Source organism: Convolutriloba macropyga, chromosome 2, assembly GCF_964194025.1.
Source record: "Convolutriloba macropyga chromosome 2, txConMacr16.3, whole genome shotgun sequence".
Classification (NCBI taxonomy): Eukaryota; Metazoa; Xenacoelomorpha; order Acoela; family Convolutidae; genus Convolutriloba; species Convolutriloba macropyga.
Genome location: NC_134469.1, coordinates 78,219,945 through 78,237,446, shown reverse-complemented (window position 1 = coordinate 78,237,446; position 17,502 = coordinate 78,219,945). Strand labels below are relative to the sequence as shown.

Genomic DNA, 17,502 nt, shown 5'->3' with positions numbered 1-17,502 from the left:
CAGCGTAGAGTACAAACAATTAGTTCTAAATTTCAGTTGCACTGGAGCAAAATTGACTCTAATTAACAAATATATCCGTTTTTCAGGGCACATTAATGATTTTAGGTCAGCTCAACTCAAGGTTGTAATTTAACTGTGTTCTTTGTACATAGAAAGTAAACCTAATCAAAAGATATACCTCGAAGATTAAGTGAATTTAAATACATGTTGGATGAAACCGCAAGAACGTTTTGTACCAACCTTAGTCTAGTAATGCACTAAGATGGTACGATTTATACTAACTTCTGCAGAATATAAGAAGTATACTTGACAAACATATAGTACAAGATTGCGCGTAGCGGTGACTACACGAAATGCTCTAGTTTTAGCTGATGTAATTATATGATAACCTGATTATTCTCACATATAACGAGAACTTTAAGTGATTAGTGGGTGTCTGAAGCAGCAAGTTATCAGGTTAGAAGACAGAATAATGATCGCTAAAAACGCCTCTTTTAGGATTTTTTTACAAGGTTGCTTAATTTGACTTGTCAATTCTTCGCCAAGGCTTCTCTTAGATCTAATTGAATGCCGATTTAAGATTTGAGATCTGAGAAGTAACTCTGAAACAACTGTATTACTCAAGAAAAGTTTAAAAGAAATTGAATACGCGGTTTCAAATCAAATGAGGGCAGTCTGAAATGAATTTGAAACTAAGCCAGAGTATACTATTCGCTTTTTTAGTCACACATTTTTGTGAATTTTGTTGGTTAAAACAGTTGTTTCTGAGTTAACTATCAGCAAATTTTTTGGTTAAAAAACGAAAATTTGGATATTTTTTGCCCCTTGCCCTTGGTTCATAAAAACTGGTTCATAAAATTGGAACATGAAATGCCAAATCTGCTAAAAGGGTGGCTGAATTTTTGAGGAACAATGGAAAAAAACAAGTTGGCCATTCTGTTCGAACGGATTTATTCGAGAGAGAGAGAGAGAGAGAGAGAGAGAGAGAGAGAGAGCGCGAGAGAGAGAGAGAGAGAGAGAGAGAGAGATAGAGAGAGAGAGAGAGAGAGAGAGAGAGAGAGAGAGAGAGAGAGAGAAAGGGGTGTGCGAGGGGATCCTTTGAAGTGTTTTTAGTCGTCATAATTTTTTGCAATCAAAATTTTTCAAATTATATGTTAATAATGTCAATGAACTTTAGATGGTGTTTTGAAATTTTCATTTTCTAAAATCAATTCTCACTAAATAGATGTTTTTCCATTAATAGATTTTCCCATTTTTATTTATACATTGATAGATTTTTCCATAAATAGATGTTTTTCCATGTTTCTGGATTTTAACTTTATCTAAATAATTTTTGGTCTTTTGTTTCGTTTTAATGCGTTTATTCGAAACTGAATAACACCCTATTGCCCTTAAGCGTTATTTAATTTAGCGCTGATTAGTCTTATTTAGATGTAATACTGTGTTTGAAGTCTGATTATAATGACTGGCACTATTAATAAGTTTTTATTAATATTTTCAATGAGCTTCAAATGGTGTTTGGAAATTTTGATTTACTAAAATCTATTTACACTAGATCGACTCTTTTTCATTTATGTTTCCGGATTTCAAGATTTTTAAATGATTTGGGGACTGAATGACAGCCTTTTGCCCTTAAGCAATAATTTTCCTAAATTAATTTTTGTCTGATTGTAATGAAGAACATTTCACCATGCTACTAAGGATAAGCCACATTTGTGAGTTTCTGAAGACTTTCATTATTTTATTTGAGTCTAATAGACTCAATGGCTTGAGCCAAAATTTTTTTTTGTTTGATTGGATCAAATGAAAAATAAATCGCCTTCTGGTAATTTTTTGCTTAGTTTAATTTTCTGGATCTTTTTTGTTAATTAATTCAGTCTTTTTTCTGTTTCATCTTGTTTTAGTAGACGCTAGATTTTTCAAAGGTTATTTTTTAAGGAAGTGATTGGGTTGCTTTGTGTCTTCTGCATATTTCATCCGGATGTGTTGCTAAATTTACGCAACTAAATATTTTTTACTAGAGATGCCTGCCAACAGTAGACTTAAAAACTAAAACCACTTACGTCAAAATAGGCTCAAATTTTAAAAGAATTATTTAAATCATTTTAAAAAACGCGAATATTGAAGTATCAAAAGAGGATGTAACACTTTACAAACGCTTAGAACGCTTTCCGTATACAATTTAAGTAGGTAATGATTTTTTGTAAAAAAAATGTCGGTATAATATCTGCTCTTTTTCTCGATGTGCTACAATTTTGACGTTTTTCGAAAATCACCCAAAAAGTAAGTGAGAAATGAGCCTCCTGTGCTCAACTGTGATGTGATGATTTCATATAATGAATGCTCTGATCGTTCTTAAGGAAATGTTGTGCTCAATTTTTGTAGGAATTGCGCTGAAATTATGTAAGTAATGCGCTGAAAGCCCTGAGTAGTTTTGGAAGAGCTAAATTCGTGTGACAGTTTATGGGTTGACATGGCCCAATTATCTTTATTCTGCACAGCACCTGAAAATGACGGTCAACCCGTTCCACTTTTCTTGCTAACTTTTGCCTCGAGACATTCGTGTCAAACTCTCAAATTCAAAAAAGATACCAATTTTTTATTTTAACATATTAATCTTATCAATATTTGATAACAAAGTGCTCTGAGATTTAATCGTAATCAATAATCTCAGAGATCAATTCAGAGACTAGTGTTCTTTTTCATATCCAATAGTTTTTTGTTCAATATTAATAAATGAAAAATTCAAACAATTGCGTGCATCGGAGGAGTGCATTCGAACAATTACTTACTATTTAGTTAACATTTAGCTCTCCCCGGGTGGAGGTGTTGACGCTAACAATCGCCAAAAATACAAAGAATGCTGTGAAAAAAAGCGATGAGAAAAAGCGATGAATGCTGAGAAAGCGGTGAAAAAAATTACCGCTAAAAACCGCAAATCTTAAAAATGTACACTGCTTTCGCAGCATTCATGCGGGTACTTTGCGGTAATTTTTTTTCAATGCTACTCGCCGTAATTGTTGTAATTTTTTTTTCGACAAAACTTCGACCCGGTCTTAGATTTATTTTCCGGCCTTTTTTCACAAAAGTAGTGTGATACATGTCAACGATCAACAGGCTATTCCTATGGCTGTTTATGTATAAAATATGTGTGACTTGAAAACAATAGTTGACCTCAATTTTTACCCCTTTCGGTACAAAACTACACAAAAGATCTTTCAAATGACCGACAATTCCTTGTTGGTACCCGTACAACGTTCTATATTTCCACAATATATTTCCATTGTTCCACTTTTTGCCGATAGCAAAGATGAACATTTCAGGTCAGTTATTGTTATGCTACAAACAAAGAGGCGAAAGGAGATTAATTATTCTTAGTTCTATTTTTTGGTACTTTCAATCGGTAGGTCACGTTTCTTTGAAATTTATCGATTAGCATATTCCGCTCTTTAATTTTCGTTCTTTGCAAGAAATTTCAATTCCATTTATGTTCATCTTCCATTTCTACAAGGAAACGTCGTAATAAACATAAGATCCGAACTAAGTCTGAGCTGAATAAATAACTGATTTGCTCAAATCTCATAATGTTTTTTAAGTTGATTAAAAAGGTGAAAAATAAGCAGAATAAGTTGAAATAGAATTTTCAAAATTAGCTTAAAATTGGTCGAAAGTTAACAGCTTATAATGTTTTCTTTAGTCACACGAGCTGAATAAGTTGAATGAGCAAAATGATATTTAAAAATTAGTAGAAGACAGATTGAATGTTCAGGAAAATTATCTCATCGCCTGACATTTTTTAAGCCGAGTGGAAAAAAATGGGAAAAGCAGCGAAAGCTGAACAAAGAAAAGAATTTACGGCTAAAATTGAGTTGAGTGCAGAAAAATCATGTTAGACTTGCGTTCATTTAATAAGGCGAATGAGCTGCAACAAGTCGGGGCTCAAATAGTTGGATATGAGTTTAAAAAATTAGTTAGCAAATATAACATGGAAAATTTAATCTGTTCAGTCTACCTTCATTCAGTCTTCATCAGCTGTTCTGAACCCATTTTTCCATTTTTCCCTTATAAGAACTATATGCTCAACTGGGTTTTTTTGATAGTTCAATTTTGCCCGATTGAAACATTTATCGCAGAGAATTTTGAGTCGTATCATTTTTCGAGGAGTTATCAGCTTTTGCGTGTTAATCATCTGTTGATTTTCAACACATTTGCTCACATTTTCAATTTTGCTAAAGTTAGTTAATTTTTGTTTGCACAACGATGTTTATTTACACTTTGTGATAAAAAAATCCTGCTGGATAATTTGGTTGAATTCTTTCTGACAAAATTTGGCGTTTCTGGATCATTTAGATTTTAGTTAGCTAAATCAGCAACGTTAGCTTCTTTTCCCATATTTCATGACAGCTATGCACTAATAAATTTTAAGACAATGTTATGAGCATTGAGAAGAGGTGCTGAAGATATCTGTCAGGTTATCTAGAATTACTGATCTGGTCGTCTCTTTTACAAATTAGATCAACTTTTACGGACTTTTAATAGAATTTGTTTCTTCTTGCTGAAAGCAAACAACAAAAAGTTGATGCTTTTAACCAGTAGGATATAGTTTCTGCTTTTCTAATTGGTTTGAACTCTAGTGGGTGCAAAAAATTTTTCAAATCATTAAGATTAGTATTTTGCAGGCCTTACATCAACTAAATTTTTTATTTTTTTGCCTTTTCCATTCAATCATTATTTGATTTTTGTAAACTGTGATCAACTGCTCACCATAAAAGTAATTTATTTATTTTTGGAAGACAATGGAATATGTCTGAACAGTTTGGTTTGACTATTTTCTCTATAAATCGATATTTTTTAAACAAAAATAATAAAAATTGTCCCCGAAAACTTGCGTTAAATTTTGACAAATTTGGCCAATGTTTGTTATATGCGCAGACCTAGTTTTTTAAGATGATCTAAACAAAGATTATTAGTGTATCTAATTTTCATTACAGTTATTCAAGTTTATTAGTTTTTATAGAAGATATCTTCATTGATTTTATAAAGCCTATTAATGTTGATAAAATTACGACATAGTATTTCTTACCTGCCGAGAATTTCTGGCATTGTTTGATCTCGAAGAAAAAAAGGGTAATTCAGTTTCACTTGAGAATGGCAAACTCTGATTTGCAACACTGGAAAGATGTGACATGCCATTCTGTCAATAATAAAACAACAAGAAAACTGTGAATTCAGCTACTCTTGGGATTGGCAAACTCTGATTGCAACATTGGAATCATGTAACATGCAATTCAGTCAAGGTCTTTTTGACTGAACTGACTGCATTGACTGAATTGCAAATCACATCATCCCAAGGTTGCAAACGAGAGTTTGCCTATCTCAAGTGGAGCGGAATTAATATTTTTGTTGTTTTTTTTAACTGATTTGCATGTCATTTTTTTGTTGTTTCTGCTTTTTTCGTAGTTTCCATTCAATTCTTATATTATTTTTGTAAACTGTGGTCAATTAAAAGTATTTGGTTCAACATAAAAGTATTTTATTTAGTTTGGAGGACAATGGAAGGTGTCTGAACAGTTCGGTTTGGCTCATTTTTTCCATGAATCTCTTTTTTTCCCAAAAACTTAGAAAATATCCACAAAAAATTGAGTTAATTTTTGACAAAAGTAAACGTCAAAATTGGTCATAAGTGCAGGTATAAATTTTTAAAATTATCTAATCAAAGTTTGTTAGTGTATGCACGTTTTTGTTAAACTGGGTTAAGTTTGTTAGGTTTTATAAAAGATATATACATTGTTTTATAAAGCCTACTATTTTTTGATGAAAGTTCAGCAAAACATTTCTTACCTGCCGAGAATTTCTGGCCTTGATTGATCTCTAAGAAAAACATTTATCGCAGAGAATTTTGAGTCGTATCATTTTTCGAGGAGTTCTCAGATTCTGCCTGTTAATCATCTGTTGATTTTCAACACATTTGTTCACATTTTCAATTTTGCTAAAGGTAGTTAATTTTTGTTTCCACAACGATGTTTATTTACACTTTGTGATAAAAAAAATCCTGCTGCATAATTTGGTTGAACTCTTTCTGACAAAATTTGGCGTTTCTGGATCATTTAGATTTTAGTTAGCTAAATCAGCAACGTTAGCTTCTTTTCCCATATTTCATGACAGCTATGCACTAATAAATTTTAAGACAATGTTATGAGCATTGAGAAGAGGTGCTGAAGATATCTGTCAGGTTCTAGAATCTAGAATTACTGTTCTGGTCGTCTCTTTTACAAATTAGATCAACTTTTACGGACTTTGAATAGAATTTGTTTCTTCTTGCTGAAAGCAAACAACAAAAAGTTGATGCTTTTAACCAGTAGGATATAGTTTCTGCTTTTCTAATTGGTTTGAACTCTAGTTGGTGCAAAAAATTTTTCAAATCATTAAGATTAGTATTTTGCAGGCCTTACATCAACTAAATTTTTTATTTTTTTGCATTTTCCATTCAATCATTATTTGATTTTTGTAAACTGTGATCAACTGCTCACCATAAAAGTAATTTATTTATTTTTGGAAGACAATGGAATATGTCTGAACAGTTTGGTTTGACTATTTTCTCTATAAATCGATATTTTTTAAACAAAAATAATAAAAAATGTCCCCGAAAACTTGCGTTAAATTTTGACAAATTTGGCCAATGTTTGTCATATGCGCAGACCTAGTTTTTTAAGATGATCTAAACAAAGATTATTAGTGTATCTAATTTTCATTAGAGTTATTCAAGTTTATTAGTTTTTATAAAAGATATCTTCATTGATTTTATAAAGCCCATTAATGTTGATGACATTACGACATAGTATTTCTTACCTGCCGAGAATTTCTGGCCTTATTTGATCTCGAAGAAAAAAAGGGTAATTCAGTTTCACTTGAGAATGGCAAACTCTGGTTTGCCGCGAAACATTTCTTACCTGCCGAGAATTTCTGGCCTTGATTGATCTCTAAGAACAACAACAAAAAGGTTAATTCAGCTACTTTTGAGATTGGCAAACTCTGGTTTTCAACATTTGAATGATGTGACATGCAAATCTGTCAGTTAATTTTTTTTGATGAATAGTTTTTTTTGTTTGGGGAGCATAATTATTCAATGATTCTCCAGTCAAATAAACTATTTTTTTGTAGGCTATCATTGTTTTCTTATCCAAATGGAAAACAGGCAACTAAATAAAAGTTCTCTTAATTTTCTCCAAGCCAAGTTGTCATGAACAAACAAATAAAAAAAACAAAAATTTCAGTTCTCAGGAGTTCTCGTTTTCACTGCCACTTTTTTCATTCAACTAAACTCATCTGATCAATATTGTAACAGGAAGAAGTATGCAATGAATTCATCAGTTGATTTTTTCCCTAAAAATCTTACTCTTATTTTTTGTTTTGAGATTTTGAAGTTCTGCGGACCATTTTTGAAGGAATACCATTGAATGTTTTTCCGTTATTTCTGATGGCTACCATTTTTTCGCCAAAAATGTCATCTCGAAAATTCAGCATCCGTGTTAGCTAATATTTATAGGAGCTTCTTTTGAACTAGTTAAAAAATTTGAAGCTCAGGCCTACCTCCTTAAAAATTCATTTGAGCTTCATACTCCAATTTTCACAAATATTGTATTGCGTTTTATCATTAAAGTGATTTCCTTACTTACTAGTCATCGATAGCTGCAATGCGAGAGAAAACACCTCTATGCACGTTATTTGAGGTTTCTCTGTTTTGGTCTTGGGCAATTTTGACCCCAAAGATTTTGCTTCTTCCTTCTAGTCTTTTTGTGCAGTTTTATAGTTGAAGCCAATGGCATAGAAGCAAATCTTTCAAACTAATTTTGTACAGCATTTCCTACCGCATGGGTTTTTTCTTTCGCTAACTTTAAAACAATTTCTACTGTTGGCATCTTGACACTAAAATCGAACAATTTTAAGCAGGTTTTCCCAAGTGCTGCTGCATTTTTCGTTTCAATTTAATTCAAATAAAACAGTTGGGTGAAATAAAAAACGTATCTGTTGAAGACATAAGTAGTAAGATAAAAGGGTACTAAGATAGGGAGGGTTATCCTTCGAATTAATACGTGTGATAATAGGGGCTTATCCTTGGCGGCGCTACATGTAAAACAACGGCCGTGCGTGATACATGTAAATTGGCATGTAGGTTAATTTGGGTGGAAAAGCCCGGCTAGAGTCATTTTTGAGTGAGCGTTCATAAAATCATTTGGCTACAATTGCTACAGTTGATTTGAAGAGTATTCACGAAACTTATAAGGAAATCGAAAAAGAATATTCACAGTACGGTGAACGGTTTTTATACCTTTTAGCTACTTGTCTTCATTTGGATCCTGAGATTGGTTTAGATATAGCTTTGAAACTACGACCTTATGGTGGTTTGATTGGCATCGACAATTCAGCCCTCGACAAATATTTTAAATCGTTCAAAATTTTGAGACTGCATGCGATACTTCACGACGCTTCCGGTTTTGTATATGAATATAGTGAAAAGGGTCCAGGCTATTCCTACGTATTACCTTGTTCAGTCACAAATGAGTACCTTGGTCATGTGACTAGAATTGCTTTCTGTTTATACGTAAAATCCTTCAAAAATAGTTTATTCAATTTGCTGGAATGTTGAAATCTGGAGCAGTTGTTCTTGATTTTGAAGGCTTTAGAAGTAAAAAATCTGGATTTATAATAAAAGAACTTGCGGTATCTACCAAAAATTACAACGATACAATTTCGTTTTACCTCCAAACTCATTTAACATACTTTCGTCGAGTGAGCAAAGATCTTTCCTGTGGGTATCTAAATTTCTTCATGGTCTCTCGTGGGAGACAGGAGAGTACCCTTATCATTATTTGCAACAGATTTTTCAAAGTATAGTTCTTCGATTTCCCTTTTCTGATTTTTACGCAAAAAGATTAGAAAAAACGAAAACTTTACGGCAGCTGTTACAGAGGAACGTTATCAAATTGGAAACTTTGTTTTGCCCAAAAATTGAACACTTGAAATTATATCGGGAGACAGCAGTTTGTAAATTACATGCCCAAAACGACAAAGAAGCAGGCATTGTGCCAATAAGAAGGCAAAACTCTTTTACCAGTGGCTGACGAATGAATCGTCGGTTGGAGAAACCAGCTCCGTCTCTACTTCAAGTGAATTTGTCTCCAAATTTGAAAGTTTACAGTTGCATAACGCCTGAAAATCAGTTAACGGTTACTCTTATCAAGGAAGAAAAAATTGACACAAGAGGGCAAACAGTTTTGAGAAAACAGCAGATCGTGTGTGCAGTTGCTGAAATAGAAGCTTTCAAGAAGTATCTTTCTCTACTGGAGTACTTTCAATTGTACCATGTCTTTACAAGAGAAAATGAAAAGGTTGAAACTAACCCCTTTACCTACGCCCAAGCATGCAGTGCCAATTCTGATGTCTCTGGACGATGAGACTCTTCCCGATGAAATCAAGTAGCTGATTAAAGAGAACAATGTAGAGTCAATTGTATTTAGAGATAAACAAGTTTCGATGAATGCCAACTCTACAATCACTTACAAACAAGGAGACAACGACTCTGGATATGTTTTGTATGAATTTTTTATTGTTGAATAATTATGTAACATTCTTGAAAAGCAATTCATTTTTTGAATAATTTTGTTTCAAAATGAGTCAAACCGAAGATCAACTAGATTCGGGCGGAGGCATAACTGACATGGTTTTTGACGCTGACCACCAAGAAAGACGATCTTGGAGGTTTTGCAATTCGAGATTGCCTCGATCAGAGGTTGTATATTTTACACAAATCTTAAAAAAAATTTTTCTTATAACTGTGTCTCTCGCCAAGTTGGTTTTTTTCCAGTCTCGACTGTGAAGAATCCACATTTTGGTTTTCACTTCTCTCTTGTATAGTTGGATACGCTCTTCCAAATCCAAAGTCATGAATAAAATTATTTCCACCTCTGACCGGTTGTTCATGGCTGTTTGCGGGCCATCTTGTTGCGGGAAAATTGATCTCATTTTCGAAATGTTATTAGTTGGCACTTTTTCCCAGAATTTCAAACAATTTATTATTTTTATCAGCATGATCAGCCAAAATTCCAATCGTTAGAGAAGAAACTGAACAAAAATTTTAAAAAATTCTCTAATTTCGAACTCATTTCAGAGTTAGAAAACTGCCTCCTTGTGTTCGATGACTCATGTGAAGAAATTTTTAATGACAAAGAGTTTTCAAAATTAGCAACCGCAGGGCGACACAGAAACATCAGTGTAATTTATGTTAAACACAATTTGTTCCAGCAAAGCAGATGGTCCAGAACAATTGATCTAAATACAACACATATCATATTGTTTAAATCACCACGTGACAAACAACAGATTACTTTTATTGGTAGACAGTTGAAAAACTCTCAATTTTTAAAAGAAAGCCATGAGATGGCAATCAAAGAACCGTTTGGTCATTTATTAATTCATTTGGATCCCAAAACATCAGACGTCTTGCGCTACTGTTCAAATATTGTTCCTCCAGGACCATCAATTTTCTATCTGCCATCAGCTAAAGCCGTTATTACAAGTTTAAGCGATGAGAGAGAAAGAAGTTTGTATGCTGGGGCGGCCGCTAAACATATCGGATACAAAACTAAAAGAGAAGATAGAGAGAGCTCCAAATCATTTCATTAAGTTCCTTTGCGAATGTTTGCTCAACATTGTCAATGGTAATGTTCCAATGGGAAAAAGTTTTTTGCAAGGTTATGAAAAATCATTCAGAAAACTTTTGTCTAGACAAACAAGTTTGAAAGAGAAGAGGTAACTTTTTGCTAGAGAAACAGATTTGGTCAAAACTGTTGGTTTCGCTTGTTATCGTTATTTGACAAAATCGTAATGCACACCGAAGAATTCATTTTAATTCCAAAACGAATTTTTGCTTCACATCAACCGGTAAAAAAAGAAGTTTTGGACAATCCCCTTTATAAACAGAAAACTGCAGAGCTGTCTCTTTTGCAAAGAAACCAGTCAAACTCAATGGAAAAACCAGAGAAAGCAGTTGAACCAGTTCAGACTGCAGACAAAATCATTGAAACAGCAGAAGAGGAAAAAACAGAACCCATGAGCGAAGTCAGCGAGATTGAACCAGTAGTGAAAAAACAAAAAAGCAAAGATTTTTACTCCATATTGTTAGAGCTAGATTTTATGAATAAAAACCAAATCAAAAGATCAAAAATCATACTTGACTTGATTAACCAATCTGAAACAGTAACTGTAGAGTCGAACGACGTTCTTCACGTAAATAAAAAAAGGCTGGGCAATAAAGCTTCAACATTTCTGTACAATCTGCAGCAACCAACTAAAAAAAATTGACATTGAAAAATACTCCAAAATTTTAATTGCTCTTAATATCTCACCGCATCTTGTTGCAAATACACATGCCAAGCAAATCTTGGAAGCCCCGTCTGAAAGTGAACAAGAGTTTTTCACAAGTAGAGAACAACCCAGTCGGCAAGAGCTCTTCTCTAGTAGAGAACAACACAGTGGCTCGAAAGCAACCCAAAAAAGAAATAAAGAAGAACCGGACCAAAAGACAGACAAAGAAGAGACCAGTCAGAAGATGTGGTCTTTCTTTTCCTGAAGTAAAATAAATTGGATCAGTTTTATTTAAAAGGACCAGCATCGTATGGAAGCATAAAGCGGTTACAGACGCAAAGCAAGCTCCCTCTAGGTAAAATTCAGTCCTATTTGGAGACAAAGCCGTCTTTCACAAAGTACCATTCAATTCGATTAAAATTTCCCAGGCTTAAAGTTTTTGTAAGAAGATATCAACGAAATTTGGTCTCTGGATTTGGCACAGGTTGATAAACTGGCAAAGTATAACCGCAACATAAAGTATCTTCTAGTAGCGGTTGATTGTTTGTCAAGTTATTTACGAGTGGAACCAATGAAAACAAAGTATGCAACCGAAGCAGTTGAAGCATTCAAAAAGATGATCAAAAACAAACAGCCCGAAAAAGTATGTGTTGACGATGGTACAGAATTTCTTGGAGCATTCAAACAATTGTGTACCAAACGTGGAATTCATTTATATAGTACCTTTAGCGAAAAAAAGTCAGCTTTTGCAGAGAGGAACAATAGATCTCTCAAAAAGATAATTCATCGGTATCTTGAAGAAAAGTGGACCTATAGCTACATTGACCAATTAGACCAATTTGTGAAAACAATCAATTCAAGAATCAATCGAATAACAAGAATTGCTCCTAAAAAAGTTACAAAAACGGATGTGCCACGACTAGTGTCATTGGCAGCACAAACAAGCTCAACTCAGAAGCCCAAGTTTTACATTGGAGACTTTGTGAGAGTAGTTAAAAAAGATAAAGCGTTCAGGAAAAGTTATATGCAATCATTCACAGACAAAGTCTTTGAAATAACGGGAATACCGACATTAAGCCCACCAACATACACCTTAGCCGACGCAGACAAGGAACCAATTCAAGGAAAATTTTACCAACCAGAATTACAACTTGTCAGGCTCCCTCTTGTTTAAAATGTCCAACAACCGGTTTGAAGACGAGTTTACAGTTCACGTTGTTTCATCAGCTTTAATGGAAATATTTGATTCAAATACACTTGCATCATTTCGGAATTTTTTCAATGACGAAATTCAACTTGCAGGTGATTGGAGAGTGGCGCTAAATGAAATCATATTCCCAACAAAACTAGAAAACATAGTAAATGGAAATCCAATTGCGTACAACTTAAAAGATTTTGAAGATTCCCAAAAGATTTCTTCGGGAGCCAATGTTATTTCTAGACCTTATAGTGGACAGCAATTTAGTTTTATGCCAGGAACCTTTGATACAGTGGCTCAACTTCTTGCTACAATTAAGCGCCCAATTGGCCTGCCCCATTTTTCATTCAGAGAGTTGAAGAGCTCTTGGAAATACGAAAATTTGTTTGGCAAGTATGAGGGAATTACGTTTCCCAGCGAAGAAATTCCAAGCAATATTGGATTTAAGGGTATTCTTGACGGTAATGGAATACACATTGGGTACAAAATGATTCCCAATGCGAACAAGTTTATGAAAAGTGATGATACGAAAGCTTATTATGGGGAGTTCTCAGCTGACCTTTGTGCTGGAAAACATCTAATTTTCATCTACAACAACATAAATGAATACCAATACGTCGGTGACACTAAGGCTCCTCTTTTGCGAGTCATTGATTCAAAACAACGTCTGAAAAACGGTAGTGTTTTTGAGCTTGAACCCACTCATCGGATAGTTTTTACAAATTTAGACTATAAGAAGCTCCTAACCAACACAATTCAAGCGATTTCAATTGAACTGAGAACGGAAACAGGACAATTAGTTCCCTTTTCGGGAACTGGAAAAGTTATTCTAACAATACAATTCAAAAAATTTTCCCCCTAAAATGGATTCTTTTTATGCCAATCAAGCAACGTCTTTGCCTCATTTCTCTGGACATTATCGTCTAAGAGGAAGTGGTTTTGGAGCTCTAGCTGCAGGCATTGGACGTGTTGCGCTACCTTTAGCACGTTTCATTTTGCCTACAGCGAAGCGTATCGGGAAAGAGTTATTGAAACAAAGTGTTCCAGAGATTTTGGATGTAGTCGGAAGCAAAAAATCTCCTAAACAGGCGTTTAAAAATACAATCTCAAAAACTGTCAAAAAACAGACAGGGGGATCTCGCCGAAATATTTCACGTCGGAGGATTTCAATACGAGTCAAGCCACAGAAAGCAATCAACAAACGCAAAAAAACCATTTCAACGCACAGAGCTCCAAAAAGAAGTCGGTCTGATTTTTTTGCCAGAGTGAACGATGATCGCTAACTTGTTACCATCAGAGGCAACTCACAGTTCTTTGGATTTGTTCGAAAAACCTTCTCTCTTAGTAACTTTCGATGGTAGTTTTTGTCAAAAGTTGGGCCCAGTCTACAGTCCAAATGAACCCATGTTAGAATTTGAAGTCGCCGGTGACCGAAATAATTTTATTGACTTGCAGAAAATTTTCTTGGAAGTGAAATGTAAAATTGTCCAGTTATCAGAAGCTGATTTGAGATATGACGCAGGAGCAGCAACAGATGTTACGAAGACAGATGCTCCCTATTTTTGCAATAATGTTTTACATTCACTCTTCTCTGACTGTACAGTGTCTGCTAATGGACTAAAAATTTCAAACACTAACGGAAACTATGCTCATAAAAGTTTTATTGAAACAGAATTTTCACATAACAAAGATGCAAAAAACACCTGGTTGGCATGTCAGGGCTAATCCTACGAAGAAAATCCAGGAGCGCTGTCAACTGGAGAAGTGAACAGAAGGAAAGCCTTAGTGAGGCAATCTGCTGAGTGCACATTTTATGGTAAAGTTGCAGTTGACTTTTTCACTTGTGACAAATATTTGCTAAGTGGTGTGACACTTTGCATTGCATTTAGACGGTCAATAGATGATTTTGTTATAATGTCTGACGATGCAGCCAAGCACTACAAAGTAAAAATTGTCGAAGCTAAATTGTATGTGCGCAAGATGACATTGAACGATGATGTCGTATCGGCTATAGGAAAAACTTTGTTAACAAGTCCAGCTTCGTATCCCTACTTAGAGACTCTAACAAAAACATTTCTGGCATCAACGGGTCTCCACATTTGGAAACAAGAAGATATTTTTGCCAGAGAACCGATTCGTAGACTAGCAATTTGTCTGAACACTAACGGAGCGTTTCTTGGTAACAACAGACAAAATCCATTCAATTTCCGCAAATTCGACCTTGAGCAGATTTATAATTACCGAAACGGTTTACCTGTGGCAGACAGTCCAATATCAACAAGTGATGACAAACGTCGCTACTTTAATACAACATCGGATTTAGCTTACATCGACAATGGTCATGGAATAAGTTTGACAGAATACCCGAACCATTTCATAAAGGTTTTTGATTTTACCAGCACCCAACAAGCATCCCATGATTTTATTCATCCTGAGCTTACAAATTCGTCAATTTCTATTGAGTTGAAATTTTCTGCGGTCCTACCGAACATTATAGAGATTTTCATTATTGGCGAAAAAGCTAGCACAATATTTGTTGATAGTGCAAGGAGAGTATCAAAGAATCACATTCTGACAAATTAATGATGGATGAGGATGATATTAACGATTTAATCCAAGGCTGCAAAACTCTTAAATACAAATTTCATGGCGTGTTTGCGGCCAACAACTTTCCGGAAAAAATGAACAGAAACAGTTTCCTTATTGTTAATGCAGCAACTGCTGAAAATATTGGCACCCACTGGTAACCTTTATGCAGAAAGAACAATCAACTTCTGTTTTCCGATCCCCTTGGTCGGCCCATTTAATCGTACAAACACCTATATGAAAGAATAATTTCTGTTGGCAACAATCACAATATCTATCAACTCTTGGAGAATCAACCAATTCAAAATGCAAACTCTAAACTTTGTGGACTGTTTTGTATTTATTTTGCTCATTTTGTTTTCAATGCTCAAAAACTTGTAAATATTAGCGCTAATGAATTGATTCATTTGGCTTTTCATATGATGTTCTAACCTTACTAACTTGAAAAATTTATATTTTTTTCAAAACTTTACTTTTTCTTCATACACAAAGCGAACCCTCACTAAATCAGAATCAATATTCAATTTTCCATATCCACTCAAAAAAAAATCCATGATTTGACAAAAAGCACCAGAATGAGAACCATACAAAATTGTTTCAACTCTGCGTAAGGTTTCACTATTAACAAAACCAGTTTGAATTTTTTTTGATGGAGGCCGACAATTGTAGATAGTCTTTTGGGCAACTACTCGCATCTTGGCACTCGTTTTCGGATTGACATTTGTTTGTTTTGCAGAGCTGCTTTTCGATAGAGTGTTGTTGTTGTTGTTGTTAGCAAAAGCTGGTAGTCGTTTGCAAACTGTTTGTGAATCAGTTTTTTCTGCAGAACTGTTGAATTCGATTGCTAATTTAAGCTTTGAAGACACATCTCCATTAGTCTCCAAATTTGGTGCAGTCAAAAACAAGAACTTGAAAGCTGTATAAACACAATGCACAGGAAAGCTTTAAAATCGTTTCAATGTTTCGTTTTCAAAAGTAGTTGTATCAATCAGAACGTGATGATGGCTACTTACTAAATTGCAAAATTCGGAATCAAAATGTGCACACACTGCACAACAATTTCCAATAGAAAAGGTAGGTTTCTCTTTCACAAGGAGAAATTTGAACTGTTTCAGAAATTGTTTAAAGTATTTTGGAGAACGCTCAAACATTGCTTCAACCATCGTTGTTGACAACCTCTTTTTGAATTTTTGGTTTCTTCGCTGGTGGTGGTTTGGCAATGACTGCTGATCAGCCACTGAGTTCTGTTTTTTGCTAGCTGAACTGACGAAATTCTCTGTTCAAACTCGAAATCGTCTGTTGCTTTTTTGAACAATTTCAGAAATACATATGTCCCTGTCCTTTCATAGGTTTTCAGCGTTGCCCTGATTAAGCGATTCTCAGTTTTGGAAATATCGAAACAACAATCTCCAAACTCTGTGTCTTTAGTGGAAGTGAAAGGCATAGTGTGCAACTTGTTTTAATACTTTCAAGTGTTATAATGTGTAAAACTACAATTCAATGGGTGCGGCAAATTGGGATTAAACAAGTTTCGTCAAACTGCCTAATTAAATCCAAATGATTTGTGAATACAGTCTCAAGTACGCCTATGGCGTACTTGAGTCTGTCTGTTGTTCAAATATTCTATAATTAACTTCTGCTGTGACCTTAGAGATAAGACAAAAACATATGTGGCCCTAGGTGTGTACTTGAACCAGCAGTGCTGTGTACACTGTTTATTGGAATTATATGTGGTCCATATGTTTTGGTTCTATAGAGAAAACAAATGTGACCTCGGGTGGGTTTTTGACGTCATTGAGGATTGTAGTGTACACTGTTTGTTGAAATTATATGCGGGCCATATGTTTTATTTCTCTAGAGAGAACAGATGTGACCCTAGGTGTGTATTTGAACCAGCAGTGCAGTGTACACTGTTTATTGGAATTGTCCATATGTTTATATCTTGGAACAGATGTGACCCTAGGTGTGTATTAAAATTGGAAACACATGTGAACCTACAGCAGTAGGGAAATTCTGATAAGAATAAACATGTACCAGTGTACAATGAAATGCTAATAATAAAATACGTTCTAGATAAGAATTGCGTTAGTACAAACTATAGACCGTATCAACCCATGTATAATAACAAATGTAGAGCATGTAACAGAGCATATACACTACCAAAAATAAAACCAATTATGACCCCAGACATAAACTTACATTACACGTTGTACAATACAACTTTAGAACTAGGTATTCATTTTCTTTAAACCTTGCGTTCAGTGCACTTTGCTTTCTTTCAAGAGTTCGTTACCATACCAGACAAACAATATTTTTCAACCGTCTTTTATCAAATTGGTTTTAATTTCTTTCTC

General features: G+C 34.4%; 1 protein-coding gene across 1 annotated transcript in view; it reads left to right on the top strand.

Moving 5' to 3' along the window:
- The first annotated feature begins 320 nt into the window (after positions 1-320).
- The window catches only part of LOC142334734 (calcium/calmodulin-dependent protein kinase type II delta chain-like), a 96,804-nt gene continuing 79,622 nt past the window's right edge, over positions 321-17,502 (top strand). Inside the window, exon 1 of the mRNA XM_075382997.1 lies at positions 321-456. The gene's annotated coding sequence lies outside the window, so the exon portion shown is untranslated. The remainder of the gene's footprint in view (positions 457-17,502) is intronic.